Source organism: Bison bison, unplaced genomic scaffold (assembly GCF_000754665.1).
Source record: "Bison bison bison isolate TAMUID 2011002044 unplaced genomic scaffold, Bison_UMD1.0 scf7180017864382, whole genome shotgun sequence".
NCBI classification, from domain to species: Eukaryota; Metazoa; Chordata; class Mammalia; order Artiodactyla; family Bovidae; genus Bison; species Bison bison.
Genome location: NW_011494954.1, coordinates 530554 through 543624, shown reverse-complemented (window position 1 = coordinate 543624; position 13071 = coordinate 530554).

Below are 13071 nucleotides of genomic sequence, written 5' to 3'. Positions count from 1 at the left end.
TCTGTTTAATTGCTCTGCCATCCTCAACTGTGGCTTCCATCTCCTGCTCCAATGTGGCTGCTCTGGCTCCAACCATCACTTTTACTTTCATGCATGCATACTCAGTCACTCAGTCATGTTCGACTCTGCAACCCCATGGACTGTAGCCTGCCAGGCTACTCTCTTCATGGGATTTTACCTTCAGTTAGCAGGAATAGAGAAAGGGGTAGAGGAACCCATCCTTCTTTCTTTTGAGGGCATAATCTGAAATTTTTGCAGATAATTTCTGAAATGATTCATAGCATAACAGAAGACATAATGAAGTACTGAGATGATTGCACTTATACACAGAATCACTGTAAATATAATAGTCATAAATGCAGCTTCATACCAGGATCCTGGGTTATGTTGAGGCAGCATTATTTTAGGTGATTTTCTAAAATGGCATACATACAACTCTTAGTAAAGTTTGGGAGAGACAATATAAAAGCCTCCCTCAATTTACATAATTTTTGCATTTTTGAAAAAAAAGTTTGCTAAAACAGTAAAAAATAAACATAAAAAACTTACTGTTGGATGTGAAATCAAATTAGGTTCTAGGCTTGGATAATTATAAGCAGGTTCTTTACCTGCAGAAATGTCTAGCAGGATGTTTGAAAGTCATGGGATATGGATCAATTAATATTGTGTGGGACTTTCCCTTACTTTTGGGACACTTACCATCCCTGGCACCATGAAATTCCCCCCTCTACTTACTGTAACAACCACAACAACTCCACAAATTTCCAAAATGTGCCCCCCACCCCAGGGACCCAGGGACAATAAAATTCATATAGATAGCTCTAGAGCTACAAGGTATGTTGGCACCTACTCTAATTTCCAGTGTGTCATAGATAACAATTTAACCGTATATTTTGCTATGGTGTAATGAAGGGTCATAAGATTTCTAACCATTAGTGTGTGTATATATATATATATATACCATTGCCACCCATCACCCGCTGCTGCATGTCAAGGATTCTTTTAGGAAAACACACCACTTACCAGTACCAAATTATGCAGTTGTGAGCTTAAACTGCTATATAAAGGAACCCTAAACTGGCCAAATGTTTACTTCCTTTTTATGTATTTGTTTTCCTAGGCACTCCAGGACTGATATGCACAGACTTATAATTTGGGGACCTTCTGTACATCTTTCATTTTGCTCTACCATTCTCCAATATGTTTTCATTCCATGCATCTACTATAGCTGCTCTAGCCCTATCTACTGTATCTGTATTCCAACTCTGTAAAGATTTTTTTAAAGCTATAATCTTTCCTTTTCAAGGAAAATCTCAAAAGCTACACAGACAACTTTTGCTTGCATCTCTTTCTCCAGAACTTAGTATTTTTATTTTTGAGATTCTAAAGCTGGAGTTGGTAACTCCAAACATCTAGTAGACATTGTTCTACCAGACAAATGGCATAGTGAAATGAATCACAAGCTAGAAATTTTAATTCTGACTATGCTGCTAACTAGCTGCTACATCCTAGGAAGATCATTTAACTTCCATGATTCTTTTTCTCCATCTGTAAGAAAAGGGATGTTTAGTAGCTTATTTCAAATTTCCAAAATTCAGATTATACTATAATGCCAGATGTTATGACTAGACTCAATCTTAAACCCTTTTACATTTTCCTAAAAAATTATTTTTACCCAGTCTCTTCAGTCTACTCATTGTAAGAGATTGATTGTTATTTCTAGAAGTCCTTCCAGTGTTACAAAGTACATTAAAAATGCAGAATTTAACAAAAAAATTTTACTTTATGTCTTTATAATAATTCTTTTAGACAAATATGTACTCAACACACATCACATGTGAGACACTGAAATAGACACAAGATATAATGGTGAACAAGATAGGCACAATTTCTTCCCTTGAATAGATACAGAGACAGAAAGTAATTGTAGATTATAGCAAGTGCTATGAAAGAAATGTATAAATGTCTGGAAAAGGGACTAACAGAAGTGACCAACTTTAGATAGGGCTATCACAAAAGACCAAACAGACTTTTAAGAGAGAATGAACTGGCTATGCAATGGAGGTGGGGGGCAGGGTGGGGCGAGGTGTGGCTGTGGGTGGAGGGTTGGGGAATTTGAGTGGAAAGTGTACCAGGGTGGCTAGAGAATAGTGAGGGCTGAGAGATAAGGGAAAGGGAAAATGCCCCAAGAAGAGAGTGGAAAAATAAAAAAAAATAAAATAAAAGGGATGAAATCATACAGATATTGATAGGCCCTGAGAATGAATTTGAATGTGCACCAGTTTATTTTCTAGGAAGGGTTAAGACACTGAAGGAGTTCAAACAGGGGAACTGCATAATTCAATTTGCAGTTTAATGTCATTTCTGCTTTTGGTGAAAGGTTATGAGAAGCCAGTAATCCAAGGAGAAATGATATCAAAGACAGAGGGGTGGCAATAGAGAGAGAAAATAAATATTTACAAAGTACAATTTAAGAGGTTTCATTATATCTAATATCATAGAACCAAGAACCAGTCACATTTTGAGGTCCTACATTATGTCCTACGTGGGAGTATAAAGATACATGGTTGTCCCTACCCACTGAGGACTTATAATTTATTAAAGGAACAATTAACATATAAAAATATCAATAATCATATAGAACCTCCCCTGACACCTTATAAAAAGTCATTTTTTTCTCTTAACAGGGAAAATATGTAGGAAACTGAAGATAATATTTTTGCCTTATAAATACAATTATTATGGCTTATTGTATTTATAGCCGGATTTTCCTGTGCTAGTAACCAGAATGTGAGTAAAGTTCAAAGAGGTACTTGATTCATTTCCACATATATATTTTTCTTTATTTAGGCCAGATCTTGGACATGGGGTAGATACCAGATTGAAGCAGGTGGTGGGAAGATTAAAAGAACACTCAAGTTAGATGTTACCAGCATACCAAGCTCTCACGCACATACCTGCCTACAGAGATCCTGAACTCTGACCTCTCACGGAGCCACTCTTTTCTTAATTTAACTGTAGTTGATTTACAATATTGTGTTAGTTTCAAATGTTCAGCTTCAAATTCTTTTCCATTATAAGTTCTTACAAAATATTGAATATAATTCCTTGTGCTTTATAGTAAATACTTGTTTATCTTATTTAAATGATATATATCTGCTAACTTCATACTCCTAATTTATCCCTCACATTCCCCTTTCCCCTTGGGTAACTATAAGTTTGTCTGTGAATCTGTTTCTGTAAAAAAGCTGATTTGTATTATTTGTTTAGACTTCACATAAAAGTGATATCATATTATATTTGCCTTTCTCTGGCTTACTTCACTTAGTGTGAGAATATCTAGATCAATCCATATTACTGTGATGAAAATATTAATTATTTTCTATGAGTAATAGTCTATTATATATACATATACACATACATACATATATATATCACATTTTCTTTATCCATTCATCAGTCAATGGACACCTAGGTTGCTTCCAAGTCTTGGTTATTATAAATAGTGCTTCCATGAATAATGGAGTGCATGTATCTCTTCAAATCTTTCCTGGGTATATGTCTAGGAATGACATTACCAGATCATATGGTAACTCTATTATTAGTTTTTTAAGAAACCTCCATACTGTTTTCCATAGTGTCTTCAACAATTTACATTCCCACCAACAGTGTAGAAGCATTTCCTTTTCTCCACACTCTTTTCAGTGTTTATTATTTGTAGACAATTCACTGATGGCCATTCTGACTAGCATGAAGTGATACTTCATTGTATTTTTGATTTGCATTTCTCTAATAATTAGTGAAATTGAACAGCTTTCCATGTTCCTGTTCACCATCTATGTGTCTTCTTTGGAGAAATTTGTATTTAGATCTTCTGCCTATTTTTTGATTAGGTTGGTTTTTTGATATTGAGTTGTATGAGCTAATCTGTATATTTTAGAAATCAAGCCCTTAATTAACTGAAGGGTATAAATTTATCTCTGAGCTTTCAATCCTGTTCCATTGATCTATATATCTGTTTTTGTGTCAATACCACACTGCTTTGATTACCGTAACTTTGTAGTATTATCTAAAGTCTAAAAGATTATGCCTCCAGCTTTGTTATTTTTCCCTTTTCATGGTTCACCTATAAATTTTAGGACTATTTATTCAAACTCTTCACAGGTCTACTCTTGAAACTACTTTTGCCTAAATAAGAGAAAAACTCACAGATAACCAACATAGGGTATTTGCTTTCTAGAAATTATAAGAAACTGATTTAATTTCAAGTAAGAAAAGAGACCAATTGCAGCAAACAGTCTCATTTAAAATGTACTATATTAGGGATATCTTTTCAAAGCAATATCTTGGAATAAACTGACAGTAACTTGCCTCAGACTTAAAAGCCCTGGATGAAAAGCACAATACTTTTGGTGCTTAAATTACACTTTGAGGCAAATTTTCAAAAAATATTGACATTGGAGAACTTCTTATGATAGCCTCATGGCATAGGGTTTGTAATCACTACCACAAGTCAAAAACTACCACACTTTCACATTCATAATAATAACCTCAGTTTTTGTGGATGGTAATGTGAATGGCTCTCTGAGTTTGTCAAGAACAACAGGGATAAGGAAAATTAAAAGAAGCTGGAGGCCTAATACTTGTGGCCATTCCCATTCCCATAATGCTTTTTTCAGGAGTAGGCAATGGTAATTCTGATATCCTGGACACAATTTAAACCGAGTAATAACACATTGACAACTTAAATGCACCCTGTAGTTTCAATTAGCTGATTATGCTTCTGAACATGATTTGGCTATTAGGTAAGGCATGTTACAGCCAGCATGCATTGTTTCAGTGGTGAATAAAAGGGCATTCTCATCTAGAACCAGCTTTTCAGACCTGTGCAAGAGTAAGGATATAATTGAAACATTTATAATGTACAACATAGTGACAGTTATTAATACTGTATTTTGTAACTGAAAGTTGCTAGGATATTAAATCGGAAAAGTACTCAAGAAAAAAAATTTTGTAACTGCTTGTGTGTGTGAGTGCACGCATGCTGAGTTGCTTCAGTTATGTCCGACTCTTTGTGACCCTGTGGATGGTAGTCCACCAAGCTCCTCTGTCCATGAGATTCTCCAAGCAAGAATATTGGAGTGGATTGCCAAGCCCTCCCCCAGGGGGTTTTCCCAAACCAAGGATTGAACTCATGTCTCTTGCCTACCTCCTGCATCAGCAGATGGATTCTTTATGACTAACGCTACTTGGGAAGCCCACTGTAACTGCATATGTTGACAAATGTTAACTAAACTTGTTATGATCATTTTGCAATTTACACAAATATCAAGTCATTATGTTATACATCTGAAATCAACATAATGTTGCTTGTCAATTATACCTCAATTAAAAATAGATTTTATGGGCCTTAACTTGCAAATATTTTCTAAACACTAGGGTCAATAACACTTTTATAACATTTCATGTGAGGTTAAGTGGCTCAGTCTTTGTGATCCCATGGACTGTAGCCTACCAGGCTCCTCCGTCCATGGGATTTTCCAAGCAAGCATACTGGAGTGGGTTGCCATTTCCTTCTCCAGGAGAACCTGGGTCTCCCGCATTGAGGCAGACACTTTACCGTCTGAGCCACCGCGGAAGATGGGCACAATAAAAGACAGAAACAGTATGGACCTAAGAGAAGCAGAAAATATAAAGAGGTGGCAAGAATACACAAAGAACTATACAAAAAAAATCTTCATGACCCAGATAACCATAATGGTGTGATCACTCTCCTAGAGCCAGACATCCTGGAATGTGAAGTCAAGTGGGCCTTAGGGAACATCACTAAGAACAAGGCTAGTGGAGGTTATTCCAGTTGAGCTATTGCAAATCCTAAGAGAAAATGCTGTGAAAGTGCTGCACTCAATATGCCAGCAAATTTGGAAAACTCAGCAGTGGCCACAGGACTGGAAAATGTCAGTTTTCATTCCAATCCCAAAGAAAGGCAATGCCAAAGAATGTTCAAACTACTGCACAATTGCACTCATTTCACATGCTAGTAAAGTAATGTTCAAAATTCTCCAAGCCAGCCTTCAACAGTATGTGAACTGAGAACTTCCAGATGTTCAGTCAGGACTTAGAAAGGCAGAGGAACCAGAGATCAAATTGTCAACATCCATTGGATCATAGAAAAAGCCAGAGAATTCCAGAAAAAACATTTACTTCTGCTTTATTAACTATGCTCAAGCCTTTGACTGTGTGGATCACAATAAACTGTGGAAAATTCTTCAAGAGATGGGAATACCAGACCGTCTTACCTGTATCTAGGTCAAGAAGCAACAGTTAGAACTGGACATGGAACAACAGCCTGGTTCTAAATTGGGAAAGGAGTATGTCAAGGCTGTATATTTTCACCCTGCTTATTTAACTTACATGCAGAGTACATCAAGTGAAATGCTAGGGTGGATGAAGCACAAGCTGGAATCAAGATTGCTGAGAGAAATATCAATAACCTCAGATATGCAGATGACACCACCCTTATGGCAGAAAGCAAAGAGCTTTCTAAAGAGCCTCTTGATGAAAGTGCAAGAGAATAGTGAAAAGCCTGGCTTAAAACTCAACATTAAAAAAACTAAGATCATGACATCCAGTCCCAACACTTCATGGCTAATGGGTGGGGAAACAGTTACAGACTTTATTTTCTTTGGCTGCAAAATCACTGTGGATGTTGACTGCAGCCATGAAATCAAAAGATGCTTGCTCCTTGGAAGAAGAGCAATAACAAAACTAGACAGCATATTGAAAAGCAGAGACAATACTTTGCCAACAATGGTCTGTATATTCAGTGCTATGGTTTTCCAGTAGTCATGTATGGATGTGAGTGAAGTGAAAGTGAAAGTCGCTCAGTCATGTTCAACTCTCTGCAACCCCATGAACTATACAGTCCATGGAATTCTCCAGGCCATAATACTGAAGTGGGTAGCCTTTCCTTCTCCAGGGAATCTTCCCAGCCCAGGGATCGAACCCAGGTCTCCCTCATTTTAGGCAGAATCCTTACCACCTGAGGCACAATGGAAGCGAGTTGCACCATAAAGAAAGCTGAGCACCGAAGAACTGATCTTTTTGAACTGTGGTGTTGGAGAAGATTCATGAGAGTCCCTTCGACTTCAAGGATATCAAACCAGTCAATTCTAAAGGAAATCAATCTTGAATATTCATTGGAAGGACTGATGCTGAAGCTGAAGCTCCAATACTTTGGCCACTTGATGCAAACAGCTGTCTCATTAGAAAAGACCCTGATGCTGGAAAAGATTGAAGATGGGAGGAGAAGGGGATGACAGAGGACGAGATGGTTAGATGGAATCGCTGGCTCAATGGACATGAGTTTGAGCAAGCTCCTGGAGATAGTGAAGGACAGTAAACCCTGGCTTGCTGCAGTCCTTGGGGTTGCAAAGAGTCAAAAATGACTGAATGACTGAACAACAACATTTTCACTCCTAAGAGAGGCATAACATCCGAGAATATAGTGCTCTACTATTTACTATTGTGATTATCAATTCAATAAATAGAAGTTTGGTATTATTGCCTAGCGTGAATATCCAGTTAATAAATATATAATAACATTCCAAAGCTCAAAAAAATAAAGGATATTCATAACTCAGCAATGAATTAATCAGATTTTATAATAGATATGTCTCAGCAAATAATACTGGTTAAATAAATCATATTCCTCTATTTCAACATTTCTTCCATTGTTCTACAAAAAACTGGTGTCCTTGGAGAGCTTAACAGAAATCCATCAATAACAGTTTCTGTTATCTAACAAGTTTGGAATATACTGAGTTGAATAAAGTTAAAAGCATTTTATTTTTTTACAATGCCTTAATAATACGCTAATTCTCATTTTGAACTCCAACATATGTGGAACTATATTTTCCCAAGGCATGTGACTATAAGAACCCTGGAACGTGTACTATTATATGGTATGTTTTTACATTAGTTATTCTCTCTACTGGCCTTAAGGATCTTGCTGTTTCACTTCCTTCAAGTCATTTGCCCAAATGGTACCTTCTTAGTGGGACCTACTCTCACTAACCTGTTTAAAATGTCAGTCTCTATGCTTATCCATTTGGCAATCCTGATTTACCTTATACGTTTTACCTGTTATCCACTGCATTTATCATCTACATCATTAAGTAATTTATTATATTTATATTCTGATTTCTTCCATTAGAAAGAGAGCTTCAAGAAGGTAGGAATTTTTACTTTTCTTACTTTTTTGCATGTCCAGTTGTTAGAACAAGGCCTAGCATATATTATGTTCTCAATAAATATTTGTTGAATGAAGAAGAAAAGGGAATGGTTTTCATATATTTTTAAAATCAAGATGTGGCATGTAAATAATGTTTCCTTTTCTCCTGTTGTGGAACTTATGATGTATATTACGATCAGTTATGTCTTAGAATCTAGCAAATATTATCAGGGAACACTTGTATTTTTTTGGAACTCATTGCTGCCAGAGTTAATTTAGCATGTGTTAGGAAAGAGAATTTAATGTCATTCATGACTTTTCTTTCTCTAATTTTCATCACTCCCCTTCCTCCACCTGAAATTAATTTTTTGCCAAGTTGCCAAGCTCTGCCAACTCCATTTCAATAATAACTTCCTCATTAATATCCTTGTCTCCTCTCCCACTAGGAAGAGCATATTTGGGGGGGATAGCTGGCAATAATCCTGGGGAGGAGGCCAGAACCTTATCAGAGGCGGCCTTCAATGCAATTAGACTTTCTGTGGGAAGCAATAGTGAGCCACTTCATTGGTTGAAACAAGATTAGAATTTTTAGAAAGTAATCTCTGACAGTGATGTATCAAATGGCCAGGACATCAGTGTGATCCTCATTTCTAATTCTACACTAACTCTTGATTTCCCTTCTTGTGATGATCTTTCCATCAGTTTTTCATGAGTTCTCTCTTTGGTCACCGGCTCACATCTCAGAGCTGCTAATTTTCTAAGAGTCTAGATATGCAATGTAACACAGGCTCAATGATGTCTGTGTCCCGTCTCCTCTGAGATCTTGCAGCCTCCATGTGTAGACTGACCAGAATTTAACAAGTGGTGCTGGGAAAACTGGTCAACCACTTGTAAAAGAATGCAACTAGAACACTTTCTAACACCATACACAAAAATAAACTCAAAATGGATTAAAGATCTAAACATAAGACCAGAAACTATAAAACTCTTAGAGGAGAACATAGGCAAAACACTCTCCGACATATATCACAGCAGGATCCTCTATGACCCACCTCCTGAATATTGGAAATAAAAGCAAAAATAAACAAATGGGATCTAATTAAAATTAAAAGCTTCTGCACAACAAAAGAAACTATAAGCAATGTGAAAAGACAGCCTTCAGAATGGGAGAAAATAATAGCAAATGAAGCAACTGACAAACAACTAATCTCAAAAATATACAAGCAACTCCTACAGCTCAATCCCAGAAAAATAAACGACCCAATCAAAAAATGGACCAAAGAACTAAATAGACGTTTCTCCAAAGAAGACATACAGAGGGCTAACAAACACATGAAAAGATGCTCAACATCATTCATTATCAGAGAAATGCAAATCAAAACCACAATGAGGTACCATTTCAGGCCAGTCAGAATGGCTGCGATCCAATAGTCTACAAGCAATAAATGCTGGAGAGGGTGTGGAGAAAAGGGAACACTCTTACACTGTTGGTGGGAATGCAAACTAGTACAGCCACTATGGAGAGCAGTGTGGAGATTCCTTAAAAAACTGGAAATAGAACTGCCTTATGACCCAGCAATCCCACTGCTGGGCATATACACTGAGGAAACCAGAAATGAAAGAGACACGTGTACCCCAATGTTCATCGCAGCTATTTACAATAGCCAGGACATAGAAGCAACCTAGATGTCCATCAGCAGATGAATGGATAAGAAAGCTGTGGTACATATACACAATGCAGTATTACTCAGCATTAAAAAGAATGCATTTGAATCAGTTCTAATGAGGTGGATGAAACTGGAGTCTATTATACAGAGTGAAGTAAGCCAGAAAGAAAAACACCAATACAGTATACTAACGCATATATATGGAATTTAGAAAGATGGTAACGATAACCCAGTATATGAGACAGTAAAAGAGACACTGATGTATAGAACAGTCTTTTGGACTCTGTGGGTGAGGGAGAGGGTAGGATGATTTGGGAGAATGGCATTGAATCATGTATAATATCATATATGAAATGAGTCACCAGTCCAGGTTCGGTGCACGAAACTGGATGCTTGGGGCTGGTGCACTGGGATGACCCAGAGGGGTGGTACGGGGAGGGAGGAGGGTTCAGGATGGGGAACACGTGTATACCTGTGGCGGATTCATGTTGATGTATGGCAAAACCAATACAATATTGTAAAGTTAAAAAATAAAATAAAATAAAACAACAAAAAAAAGAAAAAAATGAAAAGGGTCAAAGGGAATGGGGGGTATGACATATATTTCCTATTATAATCTCCAAAAATCTTCTATAATATAAATAATACTATTTTGCAAATGAAGGAACTTCAGTTCAAAAAAATTAAGGATTTGGGCATTCCCTGGCAGTCCAGTAGTTGGGAGTCAGTGCTTTCACTGCCCAGGCCCAGGTCCAATACCTTTTTGGGGAACTAAAGTCCCACAAGTCTTGTGGCACAGCCAAATAAAAAAATAAGTAATTTTACTGAATTTCACATAGGTGGTGAGGTTCAAGCCTAAAGCATCCCAAAAAATAAATGTATAAAACTGACTGGATTTGAATGAACTCATCCTAAAGGGTACAATGTATATGTTACATGAATTATTACATTTAAATTCCAAAAGCCTTAAGAGAAGCTGTATTTCTTATCCCCATTTTACAGATCAGGAGACTAAAGTTAGAAAGATAAAGTAAATTGTCTAAATTTACACTGCTATGAAATGATGGTTCTAGGAGTAGAGCCCATTTTATCTAATTGAAGTAAGATACCCCAATTCCCATATCAGCAATAAACTCCAGTGTTTTCTACCATGCCATCTTGCTTCCTATGGTGTAGACAAGAAGACATATTGGCCCTGCCCTGACCATCACTGTGTGCTGGTCTGTAAGCCTTGGTATCAGTGAGCCCTCTGCTCCCCCTCTGCTGTGAACATACCAGCAGTAGCCATCTATCCTGCCAGTGTTTGTAGGAAGGAAGGGACCACCCTAGACAGATCAGTGCCCTGAAAACTGAAAATCCTTTTTACCATGTCTTTTCCTATTTCATTTTAATAATTTATATCCCCTCCACCACTGCCTCTACAACCCTCTTCTACAATTATTGGGAAAGACAAAGCTTTAAAGGATAAAATACAAAATTACAGTTAAATTTCAACTGTCATAGAAAAAAAGTCCTATATAAATTTTAAACATTTACCCTTATTTTTCTGCTCAGGACTTGGGTTACATGGAGGCTCAGCAGCATTCCATTTGGACACCCAGGGACTAGCTTCTCCTTTTTTTCTTTCATACTTGTTTTTGGTTGGTTTTTGATAATTGAGGTTCAGGATATAGATATCTAAATTATTAATAGTTGTTGTGTACTTTGTCTCTGTGTATCAAAGGAGTTATTACTCAAAACAGTCTATATAAGACAAAGATTGGCACAAATAAAGACTTAGAAAATTTTAATTCCCATAGATGTGATGATAAGACACAATAAAAAGAAAAGCCAGAAGCATCACAAATGTATTTACACTATGGTCAGATGTGAAGGAAATGGGGTTACTTTAAGATTCAGGCTTTATTCACAATCCCACACCCACCAAGTAGTTTAGAAAAAAACATTTTAGTTAAATTCAAATTTTTGATTCAGTCTTATTTGGTAATTCTTTCCATCTCTTTCTGTAACCTGCTGCTGCTGCTGCTAAGTCGCTTCAGTCATGTCCGACTCTGTACGACCCCAAGACCGCAGCCCACCAGGCTCCCCCATCCCTGGGATTCTCCAGGCAAGAATACTGGAGTGGGTTGCCATTTCCTTCTCCAGTGCGTGAAAGTGAAAAGTGAAAGTGAAGTCGCTCAGTCGTGTCCGACTCTTAGCGACCTAGTTTCTGCCTAGATGAGTCAGGGAAATGCTTGTCAGAGTTCTGCCCTCTCCACCTGGATATACAAAGGATGTATGAGGTATCTGTAATCTTATAGGAGAATACTCTTTGAGTATATGAGGTGTCTTCTAAGCTTCTGATTTGGCCTACTCCCAGAACTGGTAACATCCCAGAGTGACTTGTCCATACTCTGGGCAATCCAATGCCCCCATTACTAGAAACTGTCTTTAGTGATGATCACTCTTATTTTCTATATTCCGACAGTGCCCTGGGGCACTATTTATCATTGCTGATTGGAACCCTTCTCCACTTTTGATGATGAAATGTATTCCCTGCTATGTGACTGTGATCCCAATAGGACTTCAGCCTACATTGGATGACTTCATTCCCTTTAAGCAACCTCCTTCAGCAAAGTTGCTAGGCAGGTCCTTCAACTACTTTCAGTCAGCTCTTTCTGGTTCATTCCATAGGATGCTCAGAAACTTCTGGATAGATACCATACCATACAGGAGCTGAGGGGAACTCTGAGGCGCTTAAATTCAGACCTTTGTGTGCAAAACTATATTAAGTCATTAAATTTAATTTGGTGTTACAGGCCACCCTGCCCCCACCCCCATTTAAGCAGACGTTTGTGAGGTAATAGCTTCCAATATCCTTGTAGAGGGCAGAAATCACTCTTCAGTTATTTCCCCTAACCTCTCTATAAGATCTCTTCAGTTCTCCTCTCCCACTGAAAACCTTCCCACCCCTAGGGATTAGTGAAGAGAAGAAAAGCTGAGAAGAAAGCTCACCTACCTTTCTATCTTTTTCTACCCAAGATCCAATAGGAACAGAGAAGCCAGGCATGTCCTGCCTTCTTCCTAACCTGTCCCATTCACCTCACATTTAAGACTCTCTAGTATTTTCTGGCCAGCTTCTTGATTCGTTAAAAAAGAAATAAAGGAATTTAGAAAATCCTTTTCTTTCAA